The sequence below is a fragment of the Dromiciops gliroides genome, chromosome 5, assembly GCF_019393635.1.
Source record: "Dromiciops gliroides isolate mDroGli1 chromosome 5, mDroGli1.pri, whole genome shotgun sequence".
NCBI classification, from domain to species: Eukaryota; Metazoa; Chordata; class Mammalia; order Microbiotheria; family Microbiotheriidae; genus Dromiciops; species Dromiciops gliroides.
In genome coordinates, this window is record NC_057865.1 from 179,746,811 (window position 1) to 179,755,240 (window position 8,430).

Genomic DNA, 8,430 nt, shown 5'->3' on the forward strand with positions numbered 1-8,430 from the left:
ATTTTCACATACTTGAGGTAAATATCCCTCTAACTCACTGATGGGTTTGAGGCCTGTCAGTTACCTCAACCGAGACAGTTTTACTGGGGTGTCTGCACATGCCGGATGGTCATTGGCCTTAGTTCTCAAAGAGGACCAAATGATATCACTCTGTTGGGCTCAAGGTACAATGTGTCCAACTGTGACTGAGCAGCCCAATACACGCTTGGAAAGCTCTACTACAGGTCAGGCACAAGTGGTCCATGTGAACATTTGGAGTAGAGATGACTCTCAATGTCTGCATCTCATATTTCTTTTGAGTTACTGCAATTCTGCTTTGTTCATAGAACACAGCTCCTTCTTTGATGTAGGTACAACAGGCTGGGCTATCCTGTGCCTGTGTCTTCCAACTTTCTTCAGAGAGACCTTGAGTGTGTCCTTGTTAAGGGTTTGGGAATGACTTTTGACCTTCTGAACCCAGCCCAAAGCTAGCTGAGAATAGGGCTCGTACAGCAGTAGGGCTACATTTAGATATAAACTTGATGGGAACAATGCTTGGTAAAAACTGCCAGAAGGTTGAGTTCATACTCCCTAGGGGTCAAGGTAGCATAGATATAGTAGAGAAGAGAATGTTTATACTTCTGTTCTTACTGTTTCTAAGAATGACAAGAGAAGCTACCACAATTTCTGAGAGTTAGTTAGTCAGCAGTCAGGAAGCATTTACTAAGAGCTCACTATGGAACAGATGCTGGACAAAGTTCTGGAAATACAAAGTTAGAAAACAAAACAGTCCCCTGAACTCAAGGAGTATTCATTCTGGTATGGCTAGAAACAGAGACCTGGCAATCGTCTGCACAGAGAAAGTATCTGAAGTCATGGGAGCTGATTTGAGAACACCAATAGAGAATGTAGAATGAGAAAAGGAAGGCACTCGGGTCAGAGCCTTGATCCAGTAAAAGAAAATCCTATAGGAAAAGACTAATAATAAACAGTAAGACTGTAGGAAAAAATAGAGGCATAAAGACAAGCAAGGACACAAAGGTATCCTTACTTTTCTAACAACATAATACTTTCCTTAGAAAATACTAAAGAGTCAGCAAGGAAACCATCTGAAGCAATTAATAGATTCAATAAATAGCAAGATACAAAATACCTGTCCCCCCCAAAAAATCAATAGGACTTTTCTGCAGCAATAAAAAAATTCTAGGAGGAAATAATTGAAAGGGAGAAAACATCTTAGAAAAGAGCCAATACTAAGTCCATGATACAACATGGGCAACAAGCAAGATAAACTGAAGATCCTAATGTAAGGAGGGCAATTTTGATCTGAAAGAAATTCCTGAGATTTGATGAGATAAAATCTATATTTGGAATATGATTCTGAATGTATACACCCAAGAGTGTTCTGGGTCCAGTTCAAACCAGCACTAAAAAGCCTATCGTTAAATTTTCAGTGTGATTATTTATACCTTGGAAATTGGCAAATGCTACAAATCAGGACTTGATCTATTGTTTTGTTAATTGTCTAGACTTAAGAAAGTTGTGGAGAAAATGTAAATAATGAAGGTTAAATTTAAAAGTGTACCATGCATACTTTTTTCCCCCAGAGAGTTGGTGTTGCACACTGCTATGTACATTTTAGTTCAAAAGAAACAGAATAGGGGGCAGCTAGGTGGCACAATGGATAAAGTGCTGGCCCTGGATTCAGGAGGACCAGAGTTCAAATCCAGCCTCAGACACATGACACTAGCTGTGTGACCCTGGGCGAGTCACTTAACCCTCATTGCCCCACAAAACAAAAACAAAAACAAAAAAGCCAGGATAGCTGAAAGGAATTGGGTAACATTATATATTAAGAAGATAGACTCACATGAGAAAATCTAGGAACCACAGAGAAAAGCAAAGGCTAGTATTAGTGTGAACTACAATGGAGAAAGAAAATCTTGTTAGCAGTGTACAATATGGATCATCTGGACAGAAAGAGCATATACATAAATGAACATATAAACATAAACAGATCACAAACCTAACACAATCCAGTTGTGATGTGAGACTTCAATTTTCCAGACATCTACTAAAACTATTTCTCTGCCAGAGCAGAGCTGACTTGTAAGAACTGATGTATAGTGAAGTGAGCAGAACCAAGAGAACATTGTGCACAGAGACAGCAATATTGTTTGATGAAGAAATGTGAATGGCTTAACTATTCTCAACAAGACAGTCCCAAAGGACTATTGATGAAACATACTATCCACCTCCAAAGAAATAATTGATATTGATGGAACACAAATTGAAGCATGCTATTTTTCACTTTCATTTTTGTCTTTTATTCAAGTTTTCTTGTACAAAATGACTAATTTGGTAATGTTTTGCATAATCATACATGTATAACCCATATCTGATTTCTTATCACCTCAGGAAGGGGGGAGGGGAGGGTGGGAAGGAGAGAGAAAAATTATAACTCAAAACTATAAATAAAAATGTTTATTACTTTTAAAAAAAGCAAGAATACTGTAGCACTTTGTTTGGATAGATCTGGCCCCCTTCCCTTTTAAATGGAAATATTTCTGTTCAGCAGGGTTATATAGGGTAATTCACAGTCTCAGGACATTCACCAAGTCTGAAGGGCCCCAACTGCATGTGCTTAGACCTTTTTATGTCCTTAGATAACCAAGAAGCTACAACAGTATGGTAGGTCACTAGAAAATTGCATCAAAGGATACCCAACTTGAGCTCTAGCTCACTTGGCCAATCAAGTCTTAGGGACAACTTTGTTACCTATCAGGGAAAGCTAGTCTAACAAGCCTATGTGGGAAGAACAGAGAGAAACCCAGTAGACAGTTGTCCTATAACATCTGCAAAAGAGAAGAGCAAGGGGAAATGGGTGAGGAATATGACAGCTGTATTCACATATCTGAATCCTATAGAAGAGTGATTAGACTTGTTCTGTTTGGTCCCTGAGGGCAGTACCCAGAGCAATGAGTGAAAGTCACAGAAACAAACTTAGGATTTATGTAAGAAATAACTTCTTAACACTTAGAATATAAGGGGCTGTCTGAGGAGCTAGTAGGTTCTTCCTCTTTGCAGGTCTCCAAGCAGATGTAATATGATTAGTTGTTAGAAATGATGTCATGAGGATTCCTTCTTGGGTATGGGTTAGACTAAGATCCCTTCCAGCTCTAAGATTCTGTGCAAATTCTGTCCTATCACCTATCACAGTGTGCCATAGATAGAAGGCACTTCATAAATATTTATTCAGTGAATTAATGGATGAATGAAATCCATTTTAGGTAATTTACCTAAAAAAGAAAAAGCTAATTTAACAGATTTTTTAAATGGGACAGGATGTCTTTGTCATAATGGATGATATACTAAATATGTTAACTTTGTAAATAGTATAAAGTTCTCTGTGCTTAGTACAGAGAACATATTTTAGAAGCCTATAAGTGAAAAAAAATGAAAAGACTGGGTTTTGGAGAGGATCCAAGGGATGTCAATAATGATGGAACATTTATAATACAAGTTCTGAGAAAAAAAGGATAAAGGAACTGGTTTTATTTATCCAAGAAAGCAGAAGACTCTGGAAATTGAATATAAACTCAATAACATTACTCAATTACAGAATAATATCTTCCTCTAATAAAATCCTCCTCATATTTTTTTCATTATGACATAGTAGTGACCCCAAATTCTTGGAAAATTATAACATTTTCCACCAGACTAAGTAAGTATGGAGAGTTTCCTCACCTAACAGTTGACCACCAGGTGATAAATTTAACAATTAGGAAATTCATAATCATTCCGGTGATTTTCCTAAAGCACGGGTCTGACCATGTCACTCCCCTACTCAATATATTCCAGTGCCTCCCTATCACCTCCAGGATCATGTGTGTAGATGTAGATGTATATTATATGTATATGTGTGCACGTGTGCATATATGTATGTGTGTGCATATACATGTATGTGCATGTATACATAAATGTGTGTGGACATTTGCGCATATTGTGTGCATGTGTGTGTATGTATTGTGTGGTCACATGTATATATTGTGCATGTGCATACACATATGTCTGTGTGTCCCCTGGCAGTCAAAGTCATTCATAATATATACCTGCCACATTCCCTTCAATCCAATCGCACTGGCCTCCTTGCTATTCCTTGAACAAATCACTCCATATCTCATACATTCCAAAACTATACATTTTCACTGGCTGTCCTTCAGACAGGGAATGCTCTCCCTCCTCAAGGATCTCTGCCTACTGTTGTCCCTGGCTTCCTTTAAGTTCCAGCTACAATCCATGAAGCATTTCTCAATCTCTCTCAACTCTTATGCCTCCCTCTGTTTACTCACTTCTATGGAGCTTATTTGTACAGACTAGTTTGCATGTTGTCTCAGCTGTTAGACTGTGAGCCCCTCGAGGGCAGGGACCATCCTTGGCCTTTCTTTGTGTCTCTGGCACCTAGCCTTATATCAGGTACATAGTAGGAACTTAGTAAATGTTTACTTACTAACTGTCTGACTGATTGGTCTCATGAGGCATAGAGAAATGATGAGCTTTGTCAGTGATGCACAATGATGAAATCAAGACTTTTTGAAGTATTATTCTATGATAGGGACAGCTAGGTGGCACAGTAAACAGACTTGAAGTCAGGAAGATGAGCTCAGATCCTGTTTCAGACACTAACTGTATGATTCTGGGCAAGTCACTGAATCTCCCTCAGCCTCAGTTTCCTCATCTCTAAAATAGGGATAATGATAACACCTACTTCACAGGGTTGTTGTAAGGTCTAAATAAACTAACATGTATAAAGCATTTTCCAAATCTTAAAGTGCTATGTAACTGTTATTATAACATCTTAGACTAATAATGTTTTCTATATCTATAGTACTTTACTCTTATCAAAGTGTTTATATATATATATATATATATAGTCTAAGCCAAACTGTGTAATTTAAATTTCTAAATATAGGTTCTAATCTGTCTCCCCAGTTTTGGGGGGAAACTGACTAAAATCACTGATAAACGAGTTTAGGTTTTTTAAAGGTTTATTGAAAGATAGTAAAAGAAAGAGAAAGATTGAGAACAGATTTCCTATAACCTGACAATCCTAGCCTTCCTAATCTCCCACTTCTGAAGTTCTCTATAGTAGTAGTAGTAGTAGTAGTAGTAGGCCTCTATCAGTCTTGGACGACCATGGATCAGCACCTTGAAGAGCCACAGGCCACAGTGTGTCTGTGCAGTCCATTACGGGAGCCGCAGCTCCTGAGTGACTTATAACCGATAACTGCTGAATCCCATGTTGTATCTACCCCATGAGGAGTAACTGGAGTGTCCTCTCCAGGGCGCTGGCCTGGGCAGATCAATTGGAAAACAAGCTGTTGCCCATGCAGCAGGTTTTCCCTCTCCGCAACATTGGTGGATCCAAAGGAGAGGCAGAGCCAATATAGTTTGGCACCAGTGCCGCCGCAGGAGTTGCCAGAGGGATGTGATGTCCAACATCCAACTGCCTAAGGGACTCCAGCTCCTGATTTTTCCTCAGACTTAACTCCCGAAGCCTTCCTCATATATGGGTATAGCCACAAGGCAGTGGAGGTTTAAAATCAGGGTTTCCTTCCCCTAGGCAGGTTGCCTGTCAAGACTAAGGAGCCCCACCTGCCCGAAGCTACTGGTTTTAAGTGCCAGTGACTCACCTTTGCCCCTTCTCCTGTTAGTGGAAACAGTTCTGCCATGAGAAGGCCAGGAGTTGGGCTTCTGTTGTCAGAGACTATTTGAGACACATGCTATTAGAGCATTTTATAGAGAGTGGGAGAAGTTCTCTATACTATATATATAGTCTTTTGGGTCCTAACAAGAATCCAGCAAGAAAGGTTAGGGAAGGGGCAGCTAGGTGGCTAAAGCACCGGCCCTGGATTCAGGAGGACCTGAGTTCAAATCCGAACTCAGACACTTGACACTTACTAGCTGTATGACCCTGGGCAAGTCGCTTAAACCTTATTGCCCTGCCAAAAAAAAGAAAGAAAGAAAGGTTAGGGAAGGTATTATTATCTTTACTTTACAAATGAGGCAACAAAGGAACTGGAATTTTATATATAATTTGCCCAAAGTCACATAGCCCCATAATGATAGAGCCTGAAAAAAAAAATTGCAGGTATTCTGTCCCCTGAGCTACTATTTCCACTGTGATAAATATTGGTCTACTAGTAAGAACAAGATAACAAAGAACAGAATTAAACTATGGCTGAAATGTTTTCTGGATCTTATAAAAAAAATAAGAAACTTCTTGACTATAAAGATTTCTGTCAATAGAGAACACTGCCAAGGAAAGCTATGAAGTCATCTGATTGAGACATTTAAGAAAAATGTAGGTCCCTGTTTTTGAGCTATGTAAATATAATTCTTGATGATAAAAATGGTAGTCCTTTTAAAACTTATAATTCCATGGACCCTATGATATAATACTTCACCTACCCTCCCACCCTAGGTCACAACCCTACTGTTGGCAGCAGCCCTAATATCAATTCCAGCATTCAATCCAGAGTGGATAAATTGATTCCCCTACTACTAAGTTTTGTCAACCTAACTGGACATCTTTCTTCCCTTGTGTCCTAGCTCCTCCATTTCATCCTAATCTCCCCCCACAACTGTCCCAGATAGGAAAAAACTACCAGCTGGTAGCTAGCATAGAATGAGTTTCATAACATCATAGAACATAGAATCATAATTTTAGATCAGGAAGAGACAGAGGTCACTGAGACCAACCCCCTCATTTTACAGATGAGGTGACTGAGGTCCAGAGAAGTTAAATAACATCCAGGGTCACAGCATGTAAGAATCTAAGGAAAAATTTAAATCCAGGTCTTGCAGACTCTAAACCCTATGCTTTATTCTCCATAATCCCTATGGAGGTTTCTAACTTCAAGCACTGATTTGAGGATAATGCATATCTAAAATCATTATTTTGCTCTTTTCCTCTATCTAACTCCAATGCTTCATAATGGGAAGGACATGACCCTGAATTCACAGCTCCAACCTTGAAGACTATACCAGCAAAATGCAAGCTCCTTTTACCAAAATGGCAAGGCTAGAAGAACGGACTCTATCAAGAAATGAATCTAAGCAAGTCTGAAGAGTTTTATCATCATTTGGCTGCATGATGATGAATTTTTGGCCGAAGCAGCTCCTGAAGATCACCTACCAAGTCAGAGACAGATTGACATCTGTGTTTTTGGAGGGAATACCCAAATAGGTCCTTGAAATAACATTTAGCATTTAGAAACTACTGGGCCAAAAAAAAGTAAAATAATGTTTCCACACACTTTGAATTGGCAGTTGCAACTTTAGCACTGTCCCTGAGTTCTTGGAATGGTTCGACTTATAAATGGAGGTCTATCCCCTAATTCCTCAGGACCTCATTTCTCTTATTTTCCATAACAAGTACAACTGGCCCTGGTTTTCTATGGGATTTCTACCCAAGTAAATAAAAGTAGCCAACAAAAAGCCCTCAAGAGGTTCACAGGAAGCAAGTAGTTAAATGATAAAAATGTGAAATGTTATGCGGCAAGCTGTGTACAATTAACTAGAAATCAAATATACACCTTGTTCCAATCCAAGCCATTTATCAGATAAAAATAGTCTGCTACAAGAATGTCATGATTAATGAGGTGAGACTCCAGCTAATTACTGTTTCCTCCAGAAGTAATTAGGTTGGCATTGCTAATCAAGATGAATGAACACTCTGACCTGCTTTTTTTAAATGTAAAACTATGAGCTGCTACTGCAATAACATCACTTAGTTCAAGCAATGTAGTCTTTATTAGGGTTGTAGTTTGATTAAATTCTTTTGTTACACTAGGCTTTCCACACATGAATAGATGAATGCTGTGATGTTCAAAGAGTTTTTCACCCTTAATTAAAGACTGCAAAGGCTTGTTCAATTCACAGGGCAATACATAGGACAGCTGTAAATTGATAGCTTTTAAGTGGAGAATAACTGAAGGAGTCTTAGGGCTTGCCCAGCTCTAAGAGGTTTCCTCCGACTACTGTAATTTTGCTTGTAATGGTTAGGAAATTGATGTGAGATCCTTTCATTATATTTTATTAAACAGATTTTTCATTTCATCAAAGCACTTTTCCATACACACAAACCATATATCTTTACTTACTTCTTTTTGTAATGCAATCAATACAAGGGGGAAAGGGGGAGAGAAAGGAACTACACGAGAATTCAATACCATTAACATAACAAACCACCACTGTCTGGAATAGGAGTTTTCTACAAAAGTAAGCAGAAATCAACAATGTAGATATCAGCAGCTTGTGTACATCCTGGCAAGGCACACTTAAAACTCAATTACTTGGGTAAATGGAAATCTATGATTTTTCAGGTGCAAGCATAATTTTTTTTTATCCCGTAATAGAAGTGGCTTATTCCACTATTCAGTGTGAGAT